This window comes from Ambystoma mexicanum, chromosome 1q (genome assembly GCF_040938575.1).
Source record: "Ambystoma mexicanum isolate Mex_15411 chromosome 1q, UKY_AmexF1_1, whole genome shotgun sequence".
NCBI lineage: Eukaryota > Metazoa > Chordata > Amphibia > Caudata > Ambystomatidae > Ambystoma > Ambystoma mexicanum.
Genome location: NC_090922.1, coordinates 1,549,818,057 through 1,549,835,022, shown reverse-complemented (window position 1 = coordinate 1,549,835,022; position 16,966 = coordinate 1,549,818,057). Strand labels below are relative to the sequence as shown.

Here is a 16,966-nt window from a genome sequence, read left to right as displayed (position 1 = left end):
CAGTGGGTGCCAAGGTAAGTGCTGGGAGCGGGTGGAGGCTGAAGGTGGTCGAGTGTGGGAGGTCAGGGCCCATAAGGACACATAAGGGCCCTGGTCACCAATCTCAGCAACTGTGGGATTAGCAGAGGGAGGAAGGAGGGGGTGGAAAGGAAAGTCTTGAGGTGTTTCTGGAATTTGAGGAGATCCGGCTCAAGACGAAGAGGAAGGGGGTTCTGTTCCATAAGAGGGAGCCAGCTGAGGAAAGAGGTCGGCTTCCAGCCCTCCGTTTAGTGAAGATCTACAGGGAGAGTATTTAGTAAGAGCAAGTTGTAGATAGCATGGTCCCGGGCCCCACACAGCCTTAAGGATGATGCAGAGGGATTTGAATTTGATCCTTGCAGGAACCGGGAGCCAGTGGAGAGTTTTTAGAGCTGGAGAGATGCAGTCTCTGGCTTGAGGCCAGAGATAAGTCTTGCTGCCCTGGAGTAGCTGAAGGGGGCGTAAAGATGAAGAAGATAGATTCAAGAAAAGGATTTTGCAGTAGTCTAGCCTAGAGAGGGCCAGAGCTCTGGAGACATCGAGCTTCGAGGGGAAGGTGAGATAAGGGAGAATTCATTTGAGAAGGAACAGTTTAAAGTTGGACTTCTTGGTAATGTCCTGAATGTGAGGGAGGAAGGAAAGAGAGGATTCGAAGATGATTCCAAGATTTTGGCTTCAGATGAAGGAGAAGTAGTTGAGAGCCGATAGAGGGTGGCCAGAGTGAGGGGAAGAAAGAGGAAGCAGGAGTCCCAATAGGAAGGATCTCATTCTTGCTCGCATTAAGGCAGAGATCGTTGGAAGTGCACCAGCACTGGATGGCAGAAAGGCAGTCTGGAATGACGGAAGAAGTCAGGAAAGGGTCAGAGGGAAGTTTGAAAAAGAGCTGTGTGTCATCTATGTAACACCTGAAGTTAGGGGAGAAGGTGGAGATGAAATGTGCCAGTGGAGCAAGATACATGTTAAAGAGCTAGGGAGAGAGGTTGGAGCCCTGAGGGACACCACAGGTGGAGAAAGAGAAAGTGCCCGAAAAACCTGGAATGGATGGTCACGGAAGGAGGTCAGCCAGTCCTGTGCCCCCTCTGAGATACCAAGGGTCTTTTGGAGCTGTTTTATGAGGATGGCATGGTTGACCGTGTCAAATGCAGAGGAGAGATTAAGTAGAATGTGGACAGTGGACAGCAGGAGTGTTGGAATCCCATGATGAAGGCAGTTCTTCACAGGTGTTCAGAAGGGAAGTTTCCGTGCCTTTGGATGCTCGGTATTCAGATTTATGGTCGTGGAGGCAACCAACAGGTTCAGTGTGTAAGTAAGTTGGGGGAAGGCCAGCTTCTCCAGGAGTTTCCCAAGGAAGGAGGTGATAGATATACGGTGGTAGTTGGATGGGCAATTGGGGTCTGCTGAAGGTTTTTTCAGGAGGGGCGCACAAGGGAGTGCTTGAAGGAGAAGGGGAAAGATCCAGTGGTAAAAGAGTGGTTGCAGAAGTCAGCGAGTGCAGGGGCGAGTGAGCCAATATAGTCCTTAATAGTTGTGGAGAACGGGGAAACTTGTTTGGTGGAGACCTTAATGGAGCGGACAACTCTGGTGACCTCATCAGGTGTGATAGGGGAGAGGAGAGAAAGGAGGAAGGAGGGTGGCAGGCCATAGGAGGCAAGGGGGTGAACGAGTGGGCGGGAGAGGGACGCAAAAGCTGCTCAGGATGTCCTGAGTTTTAGTAGTAAAGTGTGTGGCCAATGCGTTGCAGAGGGCTTGGGAAGGTAGGGGTGAAGAGGAGACTGCGGAAGGGTTGGCTAGTTCAATGCAGATTTTAAAGAGTTCAGCCATGTTGTTGGATGCACCAGTCATGCGCACCTGGATGTGGGCTCGTTTCTTGGCGCAGATGGAAAGTTTGTATTATCTTTGGAGCAGGCAACAGGCCAGTTTATAAGAGGGTAAGCAAGAAGTCTGCAACTTCCGTTCCGCAGCTTTTCTCTTACGTTTTAGGACTGCAAGTTCAGAGTCGTACAAGAGGTTACGCTTAGAGGCAGGTTTCAGGGGGATCATCACGACAGTGGCAAGAATGTCCAGAGTGTTAGTGATGAAGAGATGGAGGTTGCTGAGAGCAGGGAGAGGGAGGGATGAAGGTGGATGTGAATGGCAGCATCTGCCACCCGTTTTATAAGACGGATGTTTGTGTACGAGGTTGGCAGGGCTGGAGGAGGTGCCGTCAGAGGGCCAAGAGGACTCAGGTGAGAGGAGAGAGTGGTTTCACCAGGGAGGAGGGTTGATCAGTGGGGAGGAGAGTGAAAGATCAGAGTGGATGAGGGCATCAAGAGTGTGTCCAGCCGAGTGGGTTGGACCAGAAGGGAGGGTGCAGAGGGAGAGTGAGGTGCAAAGGCCACGGAGGAGAGTGGATGCCATGACAGAGGAGTTCAGATGGATGTTGAAATCGCCCAAGCCCAAAAGAAGGAGTTGAGAGGTGGTTGTAAGGAGTGAGGCCAGAAATCGGCCCAGTCAGAGAGGAAGAGGGAGGTACAGCCAGGTGGCCTGTAGATAGTGGCAATGGTCGGAGAAGAGGAGGGAGAGATGACCACCTTGAAGACCAGGCTCTCAAAGGAAGAGTAAGGCTGGGTGGGTATGAGAAAGGAAGGGACCCACTCAGCTAAAATAAAGGCAACCCCACCACCTGCACAGGTAGAGTGAAAGTGAGAAGTCCCCCAAAACACATGAGAGAAAATAATGGACACACCCCAGGAGGGAATTAGACCAAGACCAAGTGCGGGTGAAGTTAAAGGTGAAGTTTATCTGAACCAAAATAGGGCAAGCAGAGGACTCTGCAAGCTCCGAGAGCGCTCTGCCCAACATTACACTGTCATTGCATTAAAAAGGGTTACAGCATCATTAGTGACAAAATTGTATAAGGTGCAAAAGTTACATTTCATTGGAGGAGCCTCCGATCCAGTATAGCTCCATAGGCGCCGCCTCCAGATGATTGGACAGTTGTTTGGCGGAAGGTGGACATCACGTGCATCAGCTGGGCTGGTCAGCGCGAGGTGACTGTCGTGTGGGTCTGGATAAGGTGATTGATACTAGCTCTCTAAACAAAACACTACTTCAAAGTATACAATAAAAGACACTCATAAAAAAACAACCTTTAACATCATGACAGTTGGGGGGAGAAGCATATATTTCACTTGTTAAATGTCCATACATTTGTCTTGCATCACTGATCGGGAGAGAGGTATGGGGGTCATCTGTGTCAGGGGGCATGAGGGTGAACACTCCGTGCGGGCCCAGTGGAGGAATGAGAGGATATATTTGTGCGGCGCTGCTGGAGGGATAGAAGGCCCTTTGACTCTCCATGTGTGGCTTATTCCAATAAATGAAGTTATAAGTAAACCATTAGGATGGGGTTTGAACATGTTTTCCGTGACTTCATTTGAAACAGTTAAAGAGGAGCTTCTGATTATATTGTGAGCTAAATCTTCATATATACAATGGTCACCGTGCTACAGGTTTGCTCTTTTTACTTTGGCTCCATAAGCCTGCCGCGCCTTTTGCATCACAACACATAAGTATCTTAGCATGGAACGCATTTGCAAGTGTACACGGTGCTGAAAGACAATGCACCTACATCACAGGACACGAGCATGTGGATTCTAGATTTCTTCTTCATTACAATCTGTTAGGTGCGTTATTTATCAATCGCTCTGCTAAATCTCATTTAGCAGGACTGTTTTATCATTTATAGTCACAGATGAGATTAGTATTGTGGGTGATAGCAGGGTGGCACGCAGTCGCTGGGCATACATCTGCTCCATCAAAAAGGGTACGAGGTCTGAGGATTATATAGGTTATATACCTTATGGGCTGCGTCTGTAAGTTAAGAAGCAGGTTTCCAGGACCAGGCTGTATTGAAAATGCACTATTCTGCACCCTCAAACTCTGAAATAAACACAACCATACTGCTATGGTACCACAAAGCACACCCACTTCACAACACCTAACAATCACACCTCAACAGCATTTGACTGCTACCAACCGAAAACACACCGATGCTCAGAGTCCAGTTTCTCAGAACTGAAGCTACCAACAGCACAAAGCTCTCTTGCTCTTTTCCCGCTCAATCTAACAAACCCTGCCACCCCCTTGCATTGAGGATTCACCAGAGTGCCAAGAGACCACACAGGTGGCAACAGTGCGCGGTACAAGACCCTTTAACATAACAAAAGTTAATATAACTCTGTGCAGTCGCGCTTTGAAACACTTGTGTATGGGTGTGCTATAAATAAAACATCATATCATATCACTCGCAGAGTTTCCCCCCAGGGTGGATCCTTCGATGGCTGCTTAGAGCCGTGGAATGACTGAAGCTTTTCTTGCACTCGGTGCACTTGTAGGGACTCTCTCCAGTGTGGATCATGAGATGGCTTTTCAGGTTTGAGGATTGACTGAAGCTTTTCTTGCATTCTGTGACTCATAGGGCTTCTCTCCAGTGTGGATCCTGAGATGGCTTCTCAGGGTTGAGGAATGTCTGAAGCTTTTCTTGCACTCTATGCACTGGTAGGGCTTCTCTCCAGTGTGGATCCGGAGATGGCTTCTCAGGTGTGTGGACTCACTGAAGCTTTTTTTGCACTCTGCACACTTGTACGGCTTCTCTCCAGTGTGGAGCATGAGGTGGCTTTTCAGGTTTGATGAACGATGGAAGCTTTTCTTGCACTCTGTGCACTTGTAGGGCTTCTCTCCAGTGTGGATCATGAGATGGCTTCTCAGGTTTGAGGATTGACTAAAGCTTTTCTTGCACTCTGTGCACTTGTAGGGCTTCTCTCCAGTGTGGATCATGACATGGCTTCTCAGGGTTGAGGATGAACTAAAGCTTCTCTTGCACTCTGTGCACTTGTGGGGTTTGCCTCCAGTGTGGGTCCTTTGGTGGATGCTCAGAGCTGAGGAACAAATGAACCTTTTGTTGCACTCTGTGCAATCGTAGGGCTTTTCTCCGGTATGGACTCTATGATGAATGCTCAGCCCTGTTGAATCAGTGAAGCTTTTATTGCACTCTGCACACTTATAGGGATTTTCCCCAGTATGGATCCTCTGATGCTTGCGCAGTTTTTGGATCTGTGTGTAACTTTTCTTACACTCTTTACACTTATGGGGTTTCTCAGCCATGTGAGATTAAATTATTTAATCTTTTATTGCACGCTTAATATCAGAGACCGGTGTAAGCACAAGGCCAGGATTCGAACCAGTGTTGCTCAGCATTTTCCTGCTTCCAAGACAAACCTGTTGCTTCTGAGCTATCCTCTCACCTATTTGATTGGACTGGACCTGTGAGTAAATTACAAATGCCTTTCACTAGGTATGGATCCTCATAGATGTGCCGGGCATTGGGCTCTCCCAAGAGGATGGTACTTTCAGTAAAGGTTCACTGGAATGGCAGTGCCCTTCTTCTGCAGTGCGTCCCTTATTCCTCAGCATATCTCATCGTCTCATGTTCACATCCAAATCCTCTGTTTCGGCGATGGCTCTACTCTCTGTTGAAAGAAACAGAGGTTTAAGATATTATTTCATGTCAATGTAAACTCAGCAGGAAGTGCACCAATATTTTAGCAGTAATCTTCACTTCTCCTAATCCTACTCTTCCACATCACAGGACATAACATACAAGGTGACCACCTTCCTGCTGGAGTCTATTCTCAATGTTGTGTTTATTTTGTCCATTGTATTCCCCTGCCCCTGTCCCCCGGCATATAAGACCCCCATGAAAGACACTGTATGCAAGAAAGTATGGGGTATATGTCTTCTTCAAGTTAGGAGAGGTGGATGTGAATGCTTCAATGAGGAAGAATAGATCTAGGAGTAGTGAAGATTATTCTTGACAATGAAGGCAAAGCCAAATGATTAATGATTGCACCCTCTGACTTTCCAGGAAAGAGGCAGACACTTCGCTTCTCACAGAAAAACACGGTTTTGCAGCAACTAAAAGCCACTTTCAATGGGGCAGAATGGGACATGGATGTGTGAATGCAAGGTGGGATCCTGCCATTTCCCGCTCCGCCTTATTCTGCAGCAGTGACTTGGTGACAGCTGATGGGCAGAGAGAAGACCTCTGCCGTGCGTTGTTGGCATGGTGGAAGGGGCAGTAATACCAACGCTTTCACACCACATCCCACACTGTGGAGAGCCAGGGACTGTGTTCACTCTCAATACCCACTCTCCGCCTGTGGGGCAGGTTAGGTTATAGTAATGCCGTCTACCTTAGGTTAAGAAGGGTCTTTGCTCTTCTCTGACCCTGTCGCAATGTGCTTGAATTGAGAGGAATACTTTTGGTTTCCTTTAGTCCCCTTCATTTAGATGATGGACAGCACGGCTGGCATTAAGACTCTGTGGATGTGGAGCACTCTGTGTTGCGTCGGTTTGTGGAACGTTTACCGAGAGGTGCCGCAGTGAGTGCTGTCACCAGATAACTGCCAATTACATGGTATCAATCTGTTATAATTGAGAGCAGATTTTAGGCAAGTGTTCTTTCCAGAGGCCTGGGGAGTGTGTGCTTTTAGGCACACTGACGTTAGGTGGATATGAACCCATCAATGGCGCAGCACCTGTCTTATCTCCAGACAGTAAGATGCATTTCCCCCTCACATGTCACTTTTACTGTGTTATTGGCAAAGAGAGCGCGTTGGTCTTCTTACGCCTTGCGGCCTCTGCTCATTGAGGAGTGAACCATTGGACAGTTAATTTGCACCTCATCCCATTTTCCTGCCCAGCGGTAAAAAGACGCAGTAAATCCGATGTAGGCCTCACGGATAACCACCAAAGCCCAGAAGTAGGGTCCACCTTGAAAATATGAGTATTTTGGATTTATTGATATTTATGAGGTGCTTTCTGAAAGCACTAAACATAATACACAACAAAAGGGCACAAAAAAGCACGCAGTAAGATCACTAAAGACATGCAATCAGTAGAAGAAGAAAATAACAAGCAGTTAATGAGTCGTTAGAAATAAGTGACAATAAATTAGATTTTAACCAGGTCCACAGGGGATTAAGGAAAGGAGAGGAATGAATGGATAGTGGAAGAGAGTACAGTGCTTGCAGGTGAGACACGCCTAAGAGCAAAATCAAGAAAGGGCTCAAGGTGACTGAGCACAGATAGGAGGTGCAGAGATTAGGAATGAGGAGCAAGCGAAGGAGAATACAGAGTGACTAACGAGGAAAGATAATATAGAGCAAAGCCATGAGTACATTTATGGTGAAGGAGAAGACAGGAGTCAAAAGCCAGGAGAGCGATTGATAGATGTGAGGAAGTGCTAGAGGAGCACGAGTAGAAGTAAGACAGAAGACAAATAGCAGAGATAAAAACAGAACAAAGGGAGTTTTAGGGTGTTACCCCATTTGTCCTGTGGGAAAGACCTAAAGGTTGTCCTTTTAAATTATTCCTCTAACCCCATTAAGATTCCCTATTAAGATTCAAACAAGGCTTGAACATTCTTTAAAATCCCACTAACCCTGCATGTTGAGTCATTTTTATCTACTCGACCTAGGAGAAATGCACTTGACCCACAGACTTGTGAGATAAACACTTTTTATTGAAACAACAACAAGCAACGAATATCAAACTTTACCAGTGCTCCTGATGTGCCTTTTCATAACTGTACTGATTAATATCCCAAATATTCTGAATATAAATCGCAAGCACTTTTTCTCAAAAAGAAATGTTGATGCAATGAAGCAATACCAGCACTGCCTATAACGTTCCTTAGGCTTTCCCTAGCGATGACAAAAGGGGCAGTCTTACTGGAATGGCGAACGAGTCAAAGAAGGAAGGTTGGATGAGAGAAGGGAAGCTTGGTATCCTACAGAGAAAGTGTGTGCAGGAAATGGGATGTGGAGTGCAGGAGTGGAACGGGATGGAGTTTGGGGAGCAGGAGGTTACTGAGCACATTGAGGACATGGACAGTCTCCACTGTTCATGCATCTGCTCACGATGAATAGGTCCTCATGACAAGTAAAGAGGCACATGACTATATTGTGGGACTCGACTGACATGTTAATGGCAGGATGTGGTCATGTACCTCTTCATGGGAAGTTCAGCTACGACGGGCTTGATAAAGATTCATCTGTGTGGGGCTATCTCAGAGAGATGAGGTCTTTATCAAGACAGTCGCAGGGGGACCTCTTTGTGGGCAAATGATGCGACATATGCGGGCTATTTGAGAGGAATCTCCTATGGGTATGCATATTGTGAAATTGTGCTTTTGATAAAAGCACAATTTCATAATTTGGACACACAATTTAATTCCTTTAAATGAATCCTCACTAGAGGAGAGTCAAGCCGGCTCAACGGGACTTAAGCAAGGATTTATTTAAATGATTTAAATTGTCTTTGCAAATTGTGAAACTGTGCTTATACTAAACAATGTTTAGTGAAAGCACAATTTCAGAGTTTGCACAAATTAAAATGTGTTGCTTCTGTTGTCTTAATCCTAACCAACTCTAGAGGAGTGTGGAGGATCAATTTAAGACCTGTGTGCACTTTGCAGTCACACATCTGCTCATGATGAACAGCTCAACATGAGGAAAAAGGAGGTGCATGGATATACGGCTGGCATGGCAATGAGGCATGGCAATGAGGCATGGCAATGAGGCATGGCAAGTCTCACAGCACCTTCATGCACCTCTTTATGGGATCCTCGGCTGCATAAAGATTTCTCTGAGTAACTATCTCCGAGAAATAGTTATTAAGCTGGTCGCAGTATTCCTTCTAGGTGGGCAAATTATGCCTGTGGAATCTAAAACCTTTACTAAAAGCTCAACTTCACAATTTTCACACATATTTAGGAGGCTGGCTCTGCAGAAGGACATCAGAGCCGCAATCACACATAAATCAGGGGACCTGCTTAGATGAATAGGATTGTGACATAGGTAGTAATGGCTTGCTTAGCTTTGAAAGGGCAAGCAAATGTGTGCGCCCTGGGCGAGCCCTACCAGGACCTTCACTTTGAAATATTCTCTCTGGTGGATGGTGGCAGTTTGAGAGTGCTGAGTTCATGGCAGACCCCATGGGAGGGGGCAGGAGGGGGAAGAAAGAGAAAAAGAGAGAAACAGAGGTACAGAGGGAGAGAGAATCTAGCCAGAGCGTCAACTGTTCTGACTGCTCCAGCAGCCTGAACTCTGTAATGTTAACAATGCAAATGGGACAAACTCGCTCAATCACTGTGTGCCGCTATAATGTAGATCGATGGTACGCACTTCGAGGACTCCACTCCAGAAGAAGCCCCATGTGTAGCCATCAATTATTGTGACTTTCATACCTAGTAGCATTATGCTGCATTGGAGATCTACGGCAGAATGAGTGTCCCTGCTCATGGAGGAGTCTCTTATTTAGAGAGGGGTGACATGTCATCCCTGGCTCCCACCCCTCACCCCTGTCCCCTGTCATGTTGGAACAGCAGAAGAGCCCTATGTGGGACACCAGGTATCACCCCAATACCACATCGAGTGTATGAGACATGATATGCACTCGGCAACCCTACCAAAAGTACCCTCGCACTGAACTTACCGGGACCGGGAGCATGTCTGCACACAGCATTGGACATCATGGAGCGATAAGTGAAATCTGACGAGGGCCGAATGACGTCATGAAGGACATATATGAAAACGCACTGATACAATATAAACACACAAGAACAAAGATTTAACTGAAGTAACAAGAAAAACATGTAATCAAAGATTGAGAGCTCCTATATACCAAGAAGATAGGTAACCTGCTGACAAATAAATCTATATACATAGAAGCATGCTGCAGAGGAAAACAGTGTGGCTAGGACGGCCATGCTGAAAAGATGGATGTCGTGTCGGATTAAAACCAATCAAGCTACTTGAGAGACAGACTAGGGCTGTAGAGTCCAGAGATGGTGGTTAAACAGCTTTGTGTGAGAAATAAAGAGGAGTCTATTTGGCCCGGGATCAAGGGTGCTATTTCAAGAAATAATTACAAGGCGCAAGGGGAGTCAAAAGGATAAGCCATGTACATAAGACATATTTCGAGGGGATTGGGTCCTCCGATGTATTCCATATCTATGACATATAATCACCACAGCTGTGCTGCTTCGGAAACTTTTTTCGGCGTCTGCGTCCTGCGTCGATGACGTCGATGCGCCGTCGTCGAGGACCTCCTCCGAAGTCCGACGTCATCCGATGTGATAAGTAGGACGCATGACGCCCGTAGTCTCAGTTCCGTTTTTTCCGCGAACGTGTTGCTTCGTGATTCTCGGTTCACACCTCGACTCTTTAGAGTCTGTTCTTCTCGGTTCTTCGAACCTGTTCGTTTTGTGAAAATCATTCGTGTGAAGATGTCTTCTACTTCGTCTTCGACCCCGCGTCCGGGTTTCAAGAAGTGCGGGGAGTGTGGATCCAAGATGTCGGTGACAGACTCGCACAATGCCTGCCTCTGGTGCCTCGGGGAGGCCCACGACACGGATGACTGTATCGACTGCCAGTCGCTCACGTCCAAAGCCTTACGCGAACGTAAGAAGAAGTTGTCGGTAGGTCGGGTGTCCAAGCCCAGGAAGTCGAAGTCTGCGGGGCTTTCGACGGATGATTCGAGGGGTGACTCTCCGCGTCATCGTCGGAAGTCTCGTGGGTCTCCTTCTAGGAGTCGGTCTCGCCACTCCTCAGCCTCTTCGAGGCATTCTCGGAAACGCCGACACCGGTCGTCTTCCAGGTCCTCTTCGGAGGACTCTGCTGGCACGTCGCTTACCCCACCAGCCGTGCGACGCCGGAGGAATGGGCTTCCTTCGGGAAGAAAATGCTGGTGATTCTTGAGTCGCAGGGTACTAAGCCGTCCGCGCCCCCGAGTGGGGTCGGTCGTGAGAGGTCGAGAGACACCGCTCGCAAGAGTGGTCGGCACGAGTCACGGGAGAGGTCCCGTTCGGACAAGGAGACTCGTTCTCGACGTACCCGTTCCAGGTCCCAGTCCTTGACGCGTTCGAGACCGCATGCACCTGTGAGGTCTTCGAGGAAGACATCAACATCTGAGGCGTCGAGGGCGTCGACAGGCTTTCTCGAGGCTCCGGCTCCGAGGAAGTCGTCGAAGCCGTCGACGCTCAGGTCGTCGAGGGACACGCTCGGGGCTCCGGCTTCGAGGGCTGTGTCGACGCCGCCGATGCTGGAGGCGCTGCATCTGACGTCGACGCCGATTTCCTCGACGCCGATCCTATCGGCACCGATGCCAGTTCTCTCGACGCCGGCGCCGATTCGCTCGACGCCATCGACGCCTTTCGTGTCAGAGGTACCCCGTGGCACGGGAGAATCCCCTAGGAAGGCTCTGGTTAAGAGCAAGCACTCTCGGGTGCCTTCTTTTCGCCACCTGGACTATATTTCAGAGGCGGATGAGGATTCTGATGGCCTGGTTCCTAGTCAGGTTCCAGATGAAATTGTCTCGGGCCATAGTCAGTTTGAGGATTTGAGACAGTCACTGCATGATGCCAGTGGACTGGACACCTCTCCGGAGGTGGAGTTTTGTAGGCCTGAGCCTGGCTCTCATGCCGATTACTCGTACCGGCGCCTTATGGCTAGGGTTTCTGAGTACTTGGGATGGTCTGCTCCCCCAGGGGAGTTTGTGCAGGATGATCTGACGGACATCCTTGATGTTGGTCCCCCAACTGATCCGGTACTGCCGTTCCATATGGCTTTACAGAGAAGGGTGGCGGCGGCTTGGACTGCTCCGGAGAGTCTCCCGGCGGTGGGCAGATCCTTGTCACGAAAATACCATCCAGCCAGTAGCGACCCCTGCTACTTGACCAGGCACCCTACTCCGGAGAGTTTGGTGGTGCAGGCGGCCACGGCCCCGGCAAAGCAGGCGTCGTACCTTACCATTCCTCCTGATAGGGACGACAAACGTTTTGATGGCTGGGCGAAGAAAGTGTTTTCTTCTGGTGGTATGGCGCTTCAGGCGGCCAACTCCATTTGTGCCTTGTCTCGTTTCACACACACTCTGTGGAACTGTGTTGCGTTAGCGGCTGAACATATTCCCGAAGGGGACGAACGGGATGGTTTCCTTCCTATGGTCCAGGATGGTAAGGATGCCATGTGTGAGTCCGTTCAGTCGGGTTTGGACTTAGCTGAATGCGTCAGTAGGTCCATGGCGGCGAGCACTGTGATACGCAGGTTTGCTTGGTTGCGGAAGTCGGGTTTGCTCCTGATGTGCAGTCTCGGCTCCTCAACATGCCCTTTGATGGTGAACACCTTTTTGGCAGCAAGGCTGACGAGAGCCTTGAGAGGTTGCAGACCTCGAAAGCTGCAGCGAAGTCGTTGGGCGCTGCAGTTCGCCAACCTCCACCTTTTCGTCCTAGGGGACAATAGTGGAGGGGTGGTTCCTTTCGCTATTACGCGTCCTTCAGTAAAGCGAGAGGAGCTGGCAGTCAAAGAGGCCAACGCAGGGGTACCAGAGGTGGACGACAGGGTACCCGTGGTGCCAAGGCCGCTCGGGCAGTTGCCTCTTTGCCCTCAGGTAACGCCGCGGCCGCTCCCACTCAGTCATGAGGCCATGTCCCATGGTTCGCCGGTTGGGGGAAGGCTGGCGCAGCATCTTGTAGAGTGGCAAGCCATTACTTCAGATGTGTGGGTTCTGGAGATCATAACCCACGGCTACTGTCTTCCCTTTCGGCACAGGCCTCGCGACAATCCACCGGGGAACCTCTCTTTGCAGAGTCCGGATCCGCTCCTTGCGCAGGAAATTCAAGCCCTGCTGGAGAAAGGCACCATAGAACTGGTGCCTGTAGCGGAGAGGAACAAGGGATGGTATTCCCCTTATTTTTTGATTTCGAAGAAAGACGGGGGATTGAGACCCATCATGGACTTGCGCGGTTTGAACAAACTCCTCAGGAAGGACAAGTTCAAGATGGTTACTCTCTCTCAAGTCCTCCAGGCCCTTCAGCTTCAGGACTGGTTGGTGTCACTCGACCTCAAGGATGCTTACTTCCATGTGCCGATCCATCCCAAGCACAAGAAGTACCTGAGGTTCGCGGTTGGCGACTCGCACTTTCAGTTTCGGGTCCTGCCGTTCGGATTGACCTCCGCCCAAGGGTTTTCACCAAGCTCATTCTGGTGGTGGCAGCGCATCTCAGGCAAGGGGAGATTCACGTCTACCCCTACCTGGACGATTGGTTGATCAGGGGGAGCTCTCCCGAGCAAGTCCTGGATCATCTGTCCGTCACCTGCCACTCCCTTCACAGGCTGGGCTTCTCCCTCAATTTAAAGAAGTCCCATTTGACGCCAACACAGCGGCTCCAGTACATCGGAGCAGTGCTCGACACTTCCCTGGGGCAGTGTTTTCCTCCCCAGGTGAGGGCTCTTCACATTCAGCAGATGGTGCACAAGTTTCAGCATGCCCAGATGCTCCCAGCGTTCGAGTTCTTGAGGCTGCTCGGCCTCATGGCATCCTGCATTCTTCTGGTGCCAGAGGCTCGCCTGCGGATGAGATCTTTGCAGTGGGCGCTCAAGACGCAATGGTCGCAGTCCTCCGGCAGAATGTCGGAACCGGTTCAGGTGCCGCCCTCGGTCGCCCGGGACCTTCTGTGGTGGGCCGTCGAAGGCAACTTGATGAAGGGGGCTCCTTTTTGGCTTTCCTGGCCGGAGGTGACGATCGTGACGGATGCATCCCTCACGGGTTGGGGAGCTCATGCCAAAGGGCTGACAGTCAGCGGTCGTTGGTCTCCGTCGGAGTCCAGACTCCATATCAATCTGTTGGAGCTGAGGGCCGTCAGGCTAGCCCTGAAGGCTTTTCTGCAGACTGTGCAAGGAAAGAGTGTCCTGATCCTGACGGACAACACAGTGGCCATGCACTACCTCAACAAAAAGGGGGGGCAGGGTCACTTCCTCTGTGCAGGGAGGCGATGCAGCTCGAGTTCTGGGCCATCCAGCAGGAAGTTTCGATCTCGGCAGTTCATCTGGCCGGAGACGAAAACGTGACGGCGGATGCTCTGAGCAGGCAGAGCACGATCTCTCACGAGTGGGAGTTGGCTCAGGAGATTCTCCTGGAGATCTTCGCCCTTTGGGGGACCCCTCAAGTGGATCTCTTCGCCTCCAGTGTCAACCGGCAGTGCGAAAGGTTTTGCTCGCGGGAATTTCCTCCAAAAGGAGCCTTAGGAGACGCGTTCGTGGTGGAGTGGTCGTTCCCGCTGCTGTACGGGTTTCCTCCAGTCCCCGTCATCCCGCAAGTGCTGCGGAGGTTACGGAAGTTTGGTTCCCGGATGATCCTCATTGCTCCGGCGTGGGCTCGGAGGACGTGGTACCCGGACCTTCTCGACTTGTCCATCTGCCCTCCGCGTCGTCTTCCCTACCGAGACGATCTGCTCTCACGGGAGGGGGGTCAGGTTCTCCATCCAGAGGTCAGATCCCTCAACCTTCACGCTTGGCTTCTGAAAGGTTGAGGTATAAGGATTGGGACCTCCCTGAAGACGTGATGGAGGTGTTGCTTTCGGCCCGAAGGCCAGCAACAAAGTCTCTGTACCGTTGCCGTTGGCGTAAGTTCTGCGACTGGTGCCGAGTTCAGAATGTGGATCCTTTTGCAAGTGACATCCCCATGGTTCTGTCCTTTTTACTTTCTTTGGCCCACAGGGGCTTGCAAGTGGGTACCATTAAAGGTTACCTGGCAGCGCTGTCCATCTTTAAGCGCTCGTCTGAAGAGTGTTCTTACTTTAAAATCCCTTTAATTTCACAGTTTCTGAAAGGGCTCACTAATGTGTTCCCTCCGTCACCTTTCCTGGTGCCCGGTTGGGATTTAAACCTTGTTCTTAAGTTTCTTATGGGTGCTCCGTTTGAGCCTTTACATTCTTGCCCTTTAAGGCTGTTAACTCTGAAAACTGTGTTTTTAGTTGCGGTTACTTCCGCTCGCAGAGTGAGTGAGTTACAGGCACTTTCAGTTCTGCCACCCTTCACTGTATTTCACAAGGACAGGGTTGTCCTTAGAGTTTGTCCTTCTTTTCTTCCGAAGGTAGTGACGGAATTTCATTTGGCCCAGAAGGTTGTTCTTCCGGCATTCTATCCTCCTCCGCATCCTGGTAAGGAAGAGGAGAGGCTCCATAGGCACAATCCTAGGAGAGCTTTAAGCTTTTATGTTTCACGCATGTCCCGGGTCAGAGTGGACGATCAACTCTTTATTGGTTACGCTGGAAAGCGTTTAGGGCAAGTTGTGACGAAACAGACTTTGTCTCGCTGGATTATTTTGGCCATCTCGGAGTGCTACCGCTTGGCGGGTAAGGACCCACCGGCTGGCTTGCGGGCCCATTCTACGAGGGGTATGGCTGCATCTACTGCCCTGCAGAGGGGTGTTCCTATTCACAACATCTGTGATGCAGCCACCTGGGCTTCAGTTCATACATTTGTACGTCACTATTCCCTTGATTCCATCCGAGCACAGGATCTGGCCTTTGGCAAGGCGGTCCTTTGCTCTGCTATTTGATTGGCTATTCTAAATTTTGATTCTAAATTCTTTCCCTCCTCCTTGCTCTGGTACTGCTTTGGGAGTCTGTCATAGATATGGAATACGTCGGAGGACCCAATCCCCTCGAAGAACAAGTTACTTTCTTACCTGGTAACGTTCTTTCGATGGGATGGTCCGACGACGTATTCCATATCGCTCCCGCCCTGCCTTCCCCGCTGCAGAATTTCTTTGCGATTGCAGCTTACCTTCTGCAAGGCTTTGTGTCTGACTGGCAGTTGGCTAGTGTCACACGTTCTGGGGGAAAAAACTACAACTGAGGCTACGGGCGTTGTGCGTCCTACTTATCACATCGGATGACGTTGGACGTCGGAGGAGGTCCTCGACGACGGCGCATCGACGTCATCGACGCAGGACGCAGACGCCGAAAAAAGTTTCCGAAGCAGCACAGCTGTGGTGATTATATGTCATAGATATGGAATACGTCGTCGGACCATCCCATCGAAAGAATGTTACCAGGTAAGAAAGTAACTTGTTCTTTGCTTAGATTAAGGAAATAAGAAAACATCTGCAAGAACCAAGTATTGGATAATTAAAAATGCACAAAGCCTACACAAGGAGGAGTGAGTACGTCTCTAGAGGCCATATGAAGTAATGACACCCAGTATAATTAAACACATAGCAGTAAAGAAAAGGTCGAAATTGACAAATTTGCGGTCTCCTCACAAGTGATTCAGAAGTCGAAAACAAGGGCTATTCATTAAGCTTCGGATGACGATAGTGGTGTGTCTACACTCCCTTAAATTTCCTAGAACAGAAAACAGGCTGCAAGGTCAACTAAAAACGAGACATCTTGGCTTAGGGCTGGACTGATGAGAGACCATGGACTAATTGGGAAAAGTGGGCAATAGTCTGATTTTACTCTAAGCACTTGGGGTCCATTTTGCTTACGTGCTGTTAACGAGCCGAAGGTCCAAGGTTGAGACAGTGTGCCAACCAATCAGAGGGTTTATGAAGCAACATGCTATACAATATTGCATAGGCCAACCCCTTGCCATTATTCCACTATAATCAGTATTATATGTATTTAGAGGTGGCTCGAGACGTGCCTAACAGATAAGGGCAGCAATTGGTGTCATTAAAACTTATGTATACAATAGGTAGCTATGTTCCCTTAACCAATACCTCCCTTCAATAGGTTATATAGTTTGCCACGTAGGGTGATGTCATCAATGAGGCATATCGAGGTATAAGACCTTTGTGTAATACATTTTAGTTGTGAGTGTGTGAACTTCAGTCACTCGCCAGATTGCCCAACTTTATTCTATGTTAACAATAATGTAATACTGCAATATTATTTGAGTCTGTCCAGTTCTTTGGGTCTGAGAACTTTATTGGTAATTCCATATAGCAAAAGAGATGCTTCAAGGTGCTAAGAGCACATTTTGGTACCAGTGCAGATGGTTCTGGTCTAATTGACCTAGGGCCAGAATCCGACTCTCAGACTTTTGCCTGCTTCCGCCATTAG

At 49.3% G+C, this 16,966-nt stretch overlaps 1 pseudogene; it reads right to left on the bottom strand.

Annotated features, from left to right (window-relative positions):
• Positions 1 to 2,777: 2,777 nt before the first annotated feature.
• Positions 2,778 to 16,966, bottom strand: part of LOC138552024 (zinc finger protein 724-like) — an 85,833-nt pseudogene continuing 71,644 nt past the window's right edge.